At 39.2% G+C, this 12,800-nt stretch overlaps 1 pseudogene; it reads left to right on the forward strand.

The window, feature by feature from the left end:
- Positions 1-1,974: 1,974 nt before the first annotated feature.
- LOC125914315 (axonemal dynein light intermediate polypeptide 1-like) lies at positions 1,975-2,700 on the forward strand (annotated as a pseudogene).
- The last annotated feature ends 10,100 nt before the right edge of the window (positions 2,701-12,800 follow it).

The raw sequence follows: 12,800 nt of genomic DNA on the forward strand, positions 1-12,800 counted from the left end.
CCTTCCTCCCACCCTACAATGCTCTTGTAGTTTTATTTTGTTTCATAATAAATTGTGAATATGGCTTAGAGGCAGCCTAGAATAGCAATTAAGCAGTTATAAACATTTTCTGATTGATTCTGGAAACAGGTGGATGGAATTCAAATCCAGTCCCCACCAGTGTGTGAATTTGGGTCAGGTACTTGACCTCTTTGTGCCTTAGTTTCCTTATTTACAAGATGTGGATGGTGAAAAGAGTACATTCTTTATAAGAATATTATGAGGATTAAATGAGTTAATATCACTAAAGCTCTTATGCATTATAGAGTATTTGTTGAATAACTAAATGTCTGCTAGAGCAGAGGCTCGTTGATGATGGTTCTGTGTCTTGCATCTCTATTATTCTCTATGGCACTAAACACAGTGCTCTGCATTTAATATATATGCAACCCAATATCTATTTGAATAAAATATAATTGAATTGAGGTGAATTAACTTCCTCTAGCAAAATTCCTCTCCCTACATATGGATTGATTTGAGTTAGGGAGAAGAGGTATATTTGTCCCTCTAGAGGTTTGCAGAGCTCTATGAAGTTAGGAACCTAACTGATCAGCGCTCATTGAGCATAGCACTGCACATTTTGCAAAGGTGTTTTGCAAGTATCTTTCCCAACTTCTCTTGTCCAAGCTAAATAACCCAGCTCAAAACTTATCTTCTCTTAGGGCCTTTTACATTAACCTCAGAAACATATCCCTTACTCTGTATTCCTCAACACTGTTCTAGTGTTCCATAAGAATATGATTTATAAAGTTACCATAGTTTATAAAACTGGAAGGCATGGTAGAAGTTTCCAGGCCAGTGGTTATTGCCAATGGTGCAGATCACAGTCCACTTGGAATTTAGATTTGTCTTTTAATACACATGACTGGGGCCTATCATCAGAAATTTGGATTATATAAGACAGTAGGGTATTGGTTTCATATTTAAGGTCTGAAGTCAGATAGGATTTGATACATATCATGACCCCTTCTGTTTGTCATCAGAGTGACTCAGACAGTGCTTGTCAAACTTTAATGTGTACACTAATCACCAGAGATGCTCTTGAAAGTGCAGATTCTGATTCAGCAGGTCTGTGATAGGGCCCAGAATTTTTCATTCCCAACAAACCTCATCTTATGATGGTCCAGAGAATGATGCTTTCAATATAAAGAACCTAGAACGTCATTGTTTAATATATCAAAATCTCAATTTTCTCCTACATCAAATAGAGCTGTTATAAAAATTAAAGATATAAGATATACAAGGTAGCTTTATCACATAGCCCTGTACAGTAAATGTTAGACATTTAATAGTATTATTATTAAGGCCAACTTCATGGGATTGGGCCTGTGCAGTTGCACAGAGCTCTGTCTTAAAGGGGCTCTGTATTTGGTTTAATGCTCCTGTCATCATCTTGAATTTCTTAATAATTTTATCTTTGAACTTGTATTTTATAAGTGAAGTTCAGTGGGGCATTAGGGCATGCATGTGAGCAGAGTATATACTTGAAATATGCATTATTACCAACATCACTTGCCAACCATTTACATTTAAAATTTACAAGTTACCAGGAGCTCAGAATTCTGATGGACTCAAAGTGAATTTGAATTCAGTAAGACTCAAAAGTACAAGGTAAATTTGTTACATCTATGGCTAAGTAAGGCCACACTTTCCCCAAGAGATCATGCTTTCCATTTGAACCAGACTTTGCTTTGAATGAGGAATGAAGACAATTGCAGCCTAAGAATCATGAACATTCCAGGATCTCTATTATATCCTTTCTTACTCAAGTTACTTCCCTGTGTGTTAGCTAACCGCTTACACTGAAAATACACCTTAGAAGGAAAGGAAAAGATAAGGCAACCCACAGTTCTTTTCTTTTCAATTATTTCTTACTTATCATTAAGCTGAAGGTAGAGTATTGAATGGGTAGAACATATGAATATCAAAAAGTGAAATGCATCGCCGCCCGTAATCCCCCCTGCAGACTCTCTGCTCAAGTTTGAGAGCAGAGAGTGTCGGGAGCTGAACACAGAGAAAAGGAGCCCCAAAGCACGACCACTGAAAGGCAGCCCCCCAGCAGCCTGGACCCTCGGATCCAATCTCACAGTCAACAAAGACATGCTTCCTGTGTCCCAGATCCTACCAAGTGAGCAGAAGAAATCTTGAATAGCGTCCTGTCCCCAAGGGAGTGGGTGGCTGCAGCCATGAGTCCAGCAGGTGTCAGACATGGAGATTAAAGGTGCACCTCCAGGAGTGGCCGGACCTGAAGCTGCAGCAGTGGCAGGCAAGGGGGACCAGCATCTACCCGGTGCGCAGGGAGCTCTGCTCGCAGTGTTTTGAAGAGCTGATCCAGGCGGTCATAGTCAACTGTGCAGAGAGGGGACTGCCTTCGCTGTGAGTCCAGGATGGCATCTGCATGACCATGGCCGCCTACCGAGGTCTTGTATGAGAGCAGTGTGGCATGTGGCACGAGGAAGGAGCCGCAGGCCCGACAGGGGAGGTCAGACATGGAGAGGAAAGGTGCAGACTTAGAAACGGAAAAGAAGTTTGGAGAAGCAAACGAAGGAGCAGAAGGCCAAGTGTAAGTCCACTGAGAAGCAGGAGAGCGAAAGGAAACAGGTGAAGAAGCACAAAGAGGAGATTCCATCCTTCAAGCTAAGCAGACAAATCCCCAGCTGAAGGTCCACGGGGGAAGGCATTATTGCACCAAAGAAGCAAAATTTTCCATATGGGTCTCAGCAAGCACTGTTACCCCATCATAAGCCTCTTGTAATAAAAAAGCTAGTTTCCTGAAAAAAGAAAGTGAAATGCAAATAATTTAGTTTTGTGTAGGACCCACTGTTCTGGTAAGACCAAAATATAGATGGGTATATGAGCTTAGATTATGAATTGTGCAAGTTTGGTGATTCCACACCCAAGTGCCTTTGTACATGCATTTAATTTTTTTTTGATGTTTATTTATTTCTGAGACAGAGAGAGACAGAGCATGAGCGGGGGAAGGGCAGAGAGAGAGGAAGATGCAGAATCCGAAGCAGGCTCCAGGCTCTGAGCTGTGAGCACACAGCCCAACGCGGGGCTCGAACTCACGAACTGTGAGATCATGACCTGAGCCAAAGTTGGACGCTCAACTGACTGAGCCACCCAGGCGCCCCATGTACATGCATTTAAAACTGGCATTCTGCAATAGAAAGATGAACAGTAAAAGTCATGCAAATAATTTAAATTTAATTTTTCACTAATTAGGATGACATTAAATAGCAAATTAAACACACCATGACAGGTTGAAGGAGAGACCATGGAGTAAAGAGAAAAGCTTTATATTTGATTATCTTTAATGGATACTTTTTGCTCTGCTTTTTGTTTTTTAAAATTTTTTTTTCAATGTTTTTTATTTATTTTTGGGACAGAGAGAGACAGAGCATGAACGGGGGAGGGGCAGAGAGAGAGGGAGACACAGAATCGGAAGCAGGCTCCAGGCTCCGAGCCATCAGCCCAGAGCCTGACGCGGGGCTCGAACTCACGGACCGTGAGATCGTGACCTGGCTGAAGTCGGACGCTTAACCGACTGCGCCACCCAGGCGCCCCTGCTCTGCTTTTTGAACTGGGGTCCCTCTAGTTTCATTTTATACTGAGCCCCAGAGATTCTGTAGCTGACTCTGCCATCATTATTAGAATCACTATCAACAGGTCTGGGTGGGGCTTCAGGTTGAAAATCCTAAATAAAACTAGAAATAATTTTGCAAAATTATATAGATCGGGAAATCTATCTATAGTTGAACACAATTCCCACCCTACAATTTACTGATAAAACTAAGAATATTTTTTACTTTGCACAAATATTGTATTCTGAAGAATGTCTGATTGTTTTATGTTGTGTGCAGATTCTCCTTCAGGAAGAAAATATCAGCATAAAGCTTGTTCCTTCTTGTATCATCTAGAATCGGTCCCTTTCTTCTCTGAATGCATGTGTTATTTCAGCTGGCCACACCTGCGACATAGCCCATACTCTCACCTGCATTATGATGACACATCATACCTCAGCTCCCCAACTATACTGAGCCTTGGAGGCCTTCCTTGTAGCTCCCTTCACACTGGAAAGAAGATTTCCACACAACACAGTCCTTTCCTGATGACTGAATGAGTGAATAGGCTAAGTAATTGTACAGACTGTGAACCCATTTGAATAATTACCAAAGGAAGAGGGGTCAGATTCTGAGGTATTATGTTAAATTCCAGTTTTGACTGCATTTATGCTTTCACCAGAGAGAAAGCAGCCATGTGTCAGTTATCATACGGTGTTGCCTTCATCTTTCTGGAATGAGGCTGTTTGATTCCACTATTCCAATTTATTATTGTGAGATAAATAATAGTTCTTATAATTGAAAGTGAGCGGGAAGACATTGGACACAGTTTCTAAAGGTAAGAACTGCCTACATTGGTCCTCAACTGATGCAGCGTCTGCCCTATATAGACATCTTTAAATCCATATTCTATTTATATAGTCCAATCCCAAGCAGCTAAGACTTCTACCCCATATATTGCACTGCACAATTGACTCTCTGCCTTGTGTGTGTGTATGTGGGGGAGGGGGGAGTTTGCTCTCTTCTGGTGCTTCATGTATCATCTGGTGCCAGAGGCTGTGAGAATACAACATTGATGGACCAATGGGCTGATCCAATATGGCAAATCCTATATTCCTGCTTGGGTACAAATGAATAACCTCATATAGTTCTGCACACATTCAACAAAATGATGAAAGGGAGAAAAAAACAAATGGAATTTCCTGATCATTGCATTCCACTTTATTTCTCTGTTCTAACTTTGTAAGTGAATTCAATGTCTGTAGAAGGCAATTGATGGCTCTAAAAGAAAAGGAAAGAAAAATGTTAAAGCCCCAAACCACAATTTGAGCACTGTTAAGCTAGGTTTTCTTCTCCTGCTGGAATTCTAAGCTGGGCTCCTCATCTTGCAGCCTTCAATGGTCATCCCTGCATTTCAGGGCTAAGGGATTATAGATTCTGTAGGACAGGCCTACAGCCCTAGGTCTGCTGTCTCTCATTAGTAGGAGGAGCACGGAAATGAGTACAAAGAAAGGAAGAATTGATTAGGCATGTGTGAAAGAGAAAAGTGGTGCTTCACTTTTTCTCCAATCTCTCCAATATGTCTTCTAAGGGATCATGCTCCATGCCAATCATTTCACCTTGTCCACAGCTCACACTATACATACTCTCAGCTTCTAACTTTCTAGAATGCCCTACAATTTAATTTTTCTGCCTATCTAATTCTTGTGCTATATATTCTCTGTGACCTACCTCCAGTATGAAGTCTTCCTTAATCAACCCAGACCACAATATTCCTCTGTCACCGTGAGTCTGAAAGATTTATTATATATTTCTTGTTTGTCATCATGTTGCTCTGTGCCCTAATTTTTATTTTGCACAAATATATATTTCTTTCTATTAAATAAGTTAATTAAGGGAAGGTATGGCACTTAATCTTTTTATCAGCTATAGTTCCTGGTAGTATGTTTTACATAATAAGTTTTACATAATACCTTTTACATAATAAGTTCCTAATTAATGTTTATTAATTAAAATTACTGTTATCCTTAAAATAAGTATATGTAGGCCATCTCTTCATATGCACACACACAAATACATATATACATATATACACACACACATATATACATATATATATATACACACACACACATATATACATACACACATATATATAGTGATATATATGTATATATATAGTGATTTTTCTAAGTGAGTAATTTTCTCCATAGTCAATTGATTTTCTTTATTTTGATACTTATACACTGGCTAGAAATAGCAGAACAGAACCTATATTTCCAAGGGCGGAGGTCCACCAAGCACTATCCAATTACCAGAGCTGCCCGCTTTTTTCCCCCATTGAGCATCGAGGGCCAGGAAGTCTGATTTCAACTTGATTATATCTAGGTGAAGAAAGGAGGAAGGAGGATAACCCATCCATCACAGCCCAATCAGCCAATTTAAAAGATCAGGGCATATTAACCAGACAAGAATGAGCAGGACAAATGTGCAAAAGGGCCAATGGGCATAAACAATATATGCAACGCAAGGAGGCAATACTGCAGAAAGAGCTCAAAAATAATTGAATGCGAACACTATACATAAATCCAGATGAGATTCAAGCTGTGACCTTGAGGTGAAAAGGCTCCTTAAACGGCAACCAAAGCTTTCTATTCTAAGGGGATTAAATCTCTGAAAATCATTCTCTTTCTCTGCATTCATGTTTCACACTTTGTCGTGCTCACATAAAAAGGGCAGATATACCAGCAATTCGGTGTTTACTTTCTTGTGTTTCTTTTCTTCCCAGATAGCTGGTATCGGCTTTACCACAGATCAGAGTGGGTGAGCCTTTTTCACCTTCTGATTATGGCTTGTAATTGTCAATACCAGGTTAGCAAGCTTTCTAATGGAAATTACCAGTGCACGGAAGAATGATAAAGCAATCTGCTCAGGTGAGAGAAGTATAGGCTCCGGAGCTCAAGTCATCTTTTCTAGGGCTTACAATAATTATGAGAGCAAATTTAATAAACTTTTGCATGAAACTTGTAACAGAATATCCCTAGATTCTATTGTTGCCATTGCACCGCAAACTTGAGAATACTCGCATTAGAACTAAAATGTTCAAACACAGGCTAGGCAAGGTTTTATCTTGACTGCTTTTCTATGGCCTCAGTGTAACATTTGAATCCAACTCCTAAGACAGGGATGCCTGTAGCATTTAGAAGTTTGATTTTTCCTTTCTCACCAGACAGGTGGCAATGATCACAGAGCTCAAACTTATTTAGAATGGCAGCTACCACAACAGACAGTGGTTTCTTAGTTCAGAGCGTGGAAGGATTAAAGCTGGATTAGGAGGAGGAAGGATGTATTCCCAACGGGCGATATTTATAACAAGGAGAAGGCTTTTTTCCACCTCCCCTACAAGAATAACAAGGAGGAAAAATGAATCCCTGCAATGATTCTCAAAATGGCAAGATGTGGGCAGGACTTAAGAAATACACCTTTCTAATTCCCAGGCAATTTATTGTGTGTATGCCTAAGTATCCAATTAGCAGGCACAGATGCCATTTTGCATTAAAAAATATAGGGTTTTACAACTGCAAACCAGCTGTGCCCATAAATTTCACCAATCACTTTGCAAAGGTCTACCGAGAATTTAGACTTGAACCTCATGGAATTTATTTTCTTCTGTGTTAAAATAATCAAAGATTGATTGGCATTTTTGTCTAGTGAAATATTTTCCTTAAAGAAGAGTCAGAAATCACCATGCATGTAGAGTAATAAGCCTCATGAAAATCAACAGAGATAGGTTATTTCTGACCCATGAAAAGCCCACATTTTAAAACAGCTCTGGCCAATGGAAATTTTTGAAATGATTGAAATGTTCTATATTTCTGCTGTCCATTTCAGTAGCCCTTTGGCCCATGTGGTGACTGAGCCCTTGAAATGTGGCTAATTTAAGAAATTAATTTAAGAAATGTGGGACTGCATTCTTAATTTTACTTAATTTTAACTAGTTCAAATTTAAATAACCACCTGAGTGGTTCCAACAGCACCATTCAAATCATTCGTGTTGTTAATATGTCAATACATTAACAAAGATAGTCTGAAATCAAATAGACACCTGTTGCTTAAAAGCCATGTGATAGCCACATGAGTTAAAATGGTTCACCTGTTAACCATTTTTTCATCTGGCAGATGCCAATAATAATGGTTCTTCCAGTATTGTTGGGTTGTTAAATGCACATATATAAATTATTTGACCTCTTGCCGGAAACAAAGTAGGTCTTTAATCAATGTTTTTGCATTTTACTTGTCTCTCCCTCCTTTCTTTTATCCTTTCTTTCCTTCATTTATTAGATAAGAAAAAAGGACACCCCCCCAAAAAAGCAGCAAATAGACAATAACCTTAATAAGGAATATTGTTATATCTGTCACTTCCTCAAGTGCATTGTTCTAAATGGGGGTTTTATGTGAAAGTCTGGTAAAGCATAACTGCCTCCTGTCTCCCAGCCCCTCTCACAGCCTCTGCATTTACATGCACATACTTCTTCATGCCGCATACATTCCATTTAGTTCTCCATTTACCTATCGGATTTGGTGGTTCTCAATCAATTTTTATCAGGTTAGAGAAATCTAAACAGATTGAAATGATCCTCTCTGTCATTATCAAGATCTCAGGGTTAAGCACAAACTCACTGAACAGCATCTGTTCAGGACATGGCTGAGGTCAGCTTGCTCTTCTTCTGCCTTAACTTGCTACTCATTACACAGGACTTACAGGGAAGAGTGGGCAGCCCAATAGGAGAACATTGATTGAAATCAGATACAGAAAGGTCAAGAAATAAAGAGAATACCAAAAATAAAAATAAAATATTTTTATGGATAGTATCTGATATTTGCATAATCATTTTTATGTATTCACAGAATTTTCATATTTCTTATTGACAATTTCTTTTATCAGCACTTAGAAGGAGATCCTACAAACTATTTTCCCTGTTTCATAGGTACATAAACTAATAAACAAAAAAAATTAAGTAGAATGCTCAGGGTTTCTCATGAGGGTGGCCAAGAGAAGACTTCAACTCAGTTACATTTTTTTTCTACTGCATTTTTCTCTCCAATGGCCTTATATTTTTTTTTAATTTTTTTTTAACATTTATTTATTTTTGAGACAGAGAGAGACAGAGCATGAACGGGGGAGGGTCAGAGAGAGGGAGACACAGAATCTGAAACAGGCTCCAGGCTCTGAGCTTTCAGCACAGAGCCCGACATGGGGCTCGAACCCATGGACTGTGAGATCATGACCTGAGCCGAAGTCGGCTGCTTAACCGACTGAGCCACCCAGGCACCCCTCCAATGGCCTTATATTTAATTGTGCAGGTAATGCAAAGAAACAGAATTCATTTAGTCTCCAGATAGGTAGAGACCTTCTACCGAGCTCAAGCCAAAGAGTATTTATATATCAGGATGCAGACCCTTGCTTTTAAAGTTTGTTTATTGTTTTATTTTTCTTTTCCAATCGTCATTAAAATGTACCACTGATATCCTGTGTGCTGACCATTGTGATGTTTCTAAGAAAGGTGTTGGGGAGGAGTACACTGTATGTGCATAGTGTGATGGCGGCTGGCGGTCAATAGTGAGAAAACTGTATACTTCTCAACATGTTTTATGTGGCTGGGAACCTTTACATTAAGGTCCATTAAGTTGCCAAAATGGAGAATCACAGCTGAGGGATGCTTAGTGAAGTGCACTGGTGTTTGGCAGGGGGAATGGAATTGATAACCTACATGTGGTTGGTCTGCCAGCTGGTGGGTGGTCTCAGCCTTGTTGCTGGAACACTATCCAATTCATTTCAACAAATATTTATTGAGTAACAAGATGGTGCAAGGCACCAGAGACAGAGCAGATGGGGTGGCAAGGCAGCACAAACCATGGCTCCAGTCTTGGAAGGGTTTCCAACAACAATAGATCTCAATATCTAGCAACGATGGCATGATTACCATATGCTAAACATTGTTCTAAAAGTTCAACATGTATTGGCCACTGAAATTTTTATTTTATTTTTTAATGTTTACTTATTTATCTTGAAAGGGAGGGAGAGCGAGCATATGTGAGTTGCAGAGGTGCAGAGAGAGAGAGAGAGAGAGAGGGAGAGAGAGAATTCCAAGCAGGCTCTGTGCTGTCAGCAGAGCCTACTACTGGGCTCTATCTCATGAACCATGAGATCATGTCCTGAGCCGATATCAGGAATTGGGAGCTTAACCAACTGAGCCACTCAGGCATTGCAACCACTGTAATGTTTGTAACAACTCTATGAGATAGGTGCTGTGATCTGTTTGATCAGTGTGGACACTTGATTGGTAGTTTTGCTAGCTTTCATAATGTCTCCTTTTTTGAGCATACGGCAGAGTTACATTCACTGCTGCCTTGGAGTTGGCCATATGGCCATGTGTCTTGCTTTAGTCAAAGAAACACGAGCAGCAGTGATGTGTGTCACTACTTGGGGAAGTGTTTAAAAGCTGCCACACAGTTCCTCTGCTGCCATGGTACCCATTGACCTTCCACATGATGGAGACTCCATCAGCCTAGTCTGTGAGCAAGGACAAATGAGAGCAGGGATGTCACCGATATAAAATAGACATGAAGTAGGGTGTCATTTAAGCCTCTGAGGTTTTAAAGTTGTTTATTATGGCAGCATAATCTAGCACAGACTGGCTAATGAAACGTAAGAGTAAGAACAAGAGATGTATGAAGTTAATTGACAAAAAAGATACCACATGATTAGGTCCTAAGGAAAAAATAGCAATAATAAAAGCAGCTACCATTTATTAAATTCTTAGCAAGGTCCTAAGCTCATTACACACATTCTCTCTAGTTCATAAAACAAACCTACAACACTGTAATCCACATTTTATGGACAAGAAGCAGAAGCTTGGGTTCACTGAACTACTTAAGATGACATAAGAGATACAGAACTATGAATAAAATCAGGTCTTTTCTGTCTTCAAAACTCACACTGCCTATAGACGGGACCTCAGCCAGCAGCATACTTCAACTCCCTCCACTATGGAGTTGAAATAATTACAAGCATCTTTCCTTTTCTCCTTCTTCCCTTCTTATCTTCCCTGCCCCGTTTTGTCATTTTATCTCTTCATCCTCTCTTGTCCTTGAATTCTTTCCTCTTTTACCCCATTTCTTGTCTCCTAATTCCTGGCTTCTCATTTTCTCCGGATATCTATTGTGCATTTTGTGTGTGTGTGTGCCCATGTAGGGGATGTGGGATTTTCCTCAAGATTGCCTCTGCATTGCTAACCCCAGTGGGTAGAGGCCAGGGATGCTAGTAAGTATGTCAAAGTGCACAGGACCTCCTCCCCACAATGACAAAATAATCCAGCCCATGTGTCAATAGTGCTGACTTGGAAAAACCCTGCTCCATATGATCAGAAGATGCATCACTAGCTCCTTTTTACATCTGAATCTGCGACCTCCTGCCATACTTCGTCTTTTGGTTAATCAAAACTCGATTTCACCTCTTCCACAGGAGGAAGTAACTTTTTTTTGTTTCTTTCTTCCCAAGTCCTCAGTCTCAGGGGTTCCCTGCTTATGTCTAGACACTTTCTGTGATTCTGGGTAGGGGTTGGTGTGTGGGATTTCAAATCCTAGTTCAATCCTTCTAATGAGATCATAGTATTCAGTAGCATCTTAGGATTTTAAATCTCCACTGACATTCCTGCATTTCTAAAAATTAGATCCATGGAAAACTATGTCAGAAGAATGTTCATATTCAATGGACCAACAAATTTCCAAATATGTTATATTTGGAAAATTCTATAATGGAATTAAAAAGATTACTATAGGGCTTTTCTGGGCATTTAATATGCATTATGTCTTGAGAATCTACAAATTGGAGATAACATATGAGTGTTTCTTCAATATATTTTATCACAGAACGTTTTTCCCAAAGATCATCTCTTTGGACTTTGCTTTGTAGCACATAATTTGCAAATTGTGACTCCTCCAACTTGCTCATTTGACTGAGGTCCAGAAAGTGAAATGACTGATTCCAGTTTAAAGGGCTAAATCTTGACAGTGCTGGAATCTGAAGCTAGGAGTGCTGACCCTAATTCGTTGTTCTTTTCAATACATGTCAGATAATAAAATCGTGTATCAATCCCAGGGCATCCCTACATTGCAAGCATTTCTATTTCACTCAATTATTTCTTTAAAATAAAAATATATACACATTGACATAAGAATAACTATGCTATGCTCTTCGTGTATTTTTCTCATGTAATATTTAGGTTTATAACTAGTGTTACAAATGTTTGTTAAGAGGTTTGTGCATGCCTAAAACATCTATAGTTTTGTTGAGACTTCCTACATATTATCAACTGAGGAAGAATTATACTACGCTGACGAATTTACCTAGTTCGATGAACCCATAATATTTTATATTAATATAAGAATTTTTTGAGAATCTCTTATAGTAGAGTGTACCTTATTTCACTAAACATTCTACTCTCACACTTTTTCCTTTATGATGTTCTGGATCATTAAACACAGGTTATTATCTTGTCTTGGGTCCATTGAAAGCAGAACTTAAGACAAAGAATAAAGGTGAAGGAAAGAGGAAGGGAGGCGAGGAAAGATGGAAGCAGTGTAATGTTATGTATTCTTATGAGGCCACCACTGTATAGTTAGCTGCAAACTAAACTCTACCTTTTTTACTCATTTCTAGTTTCCTACATTAACCAACATGCATTGCTTAATTTGGTAGATTTCTAATCTTCAAATTTTCTCAAGATGTACCACTTTATTTCCAAATTCAAATACCAAGTTTTCAGATTTCCCCTGATTTGTCCATAACTGGACTTCAGTTGAACCTATTCTGAAATTTCTAAGAAATATATGACTTCAACCGTACATTATGCGCCATGTTTTATAACAGGATTTCCTTTAGACATGTCTGATGTTTCTACCAGATTATAGAAACCCTATCTGGGCAAATATATTGCCTTTTCTTTTTATTAAAAATTTTTTAAGTTTATTTATTTATTTATTTATTTATTTATTTATTTTTGAGAGAGAGACAGAGGGAGTGAGCGGAGAGGGCCAGAGAGAGAGCGGGAGAGCAAGAATCCCAAGCAGGCTCCACACTGTCAGCACAGTGACTGATGCTAGGCTCTAATTTACAAACCATGAGATCATGACCTG

Source organism: Panthera uncia, assembly GCF_023721935.1.
Source record: "Panthera uncia isolate 11264 chromosome D3 unlocalized genomic scaffold, Puncia_PCG_1.0 HiC_scaffold_8, whole genome shotgun sequence".
NCBI lineage: Eukaryota > Metazoa > Chordata > Mammalia > Carnivora > Felidae > Panthera > Panthera uncia.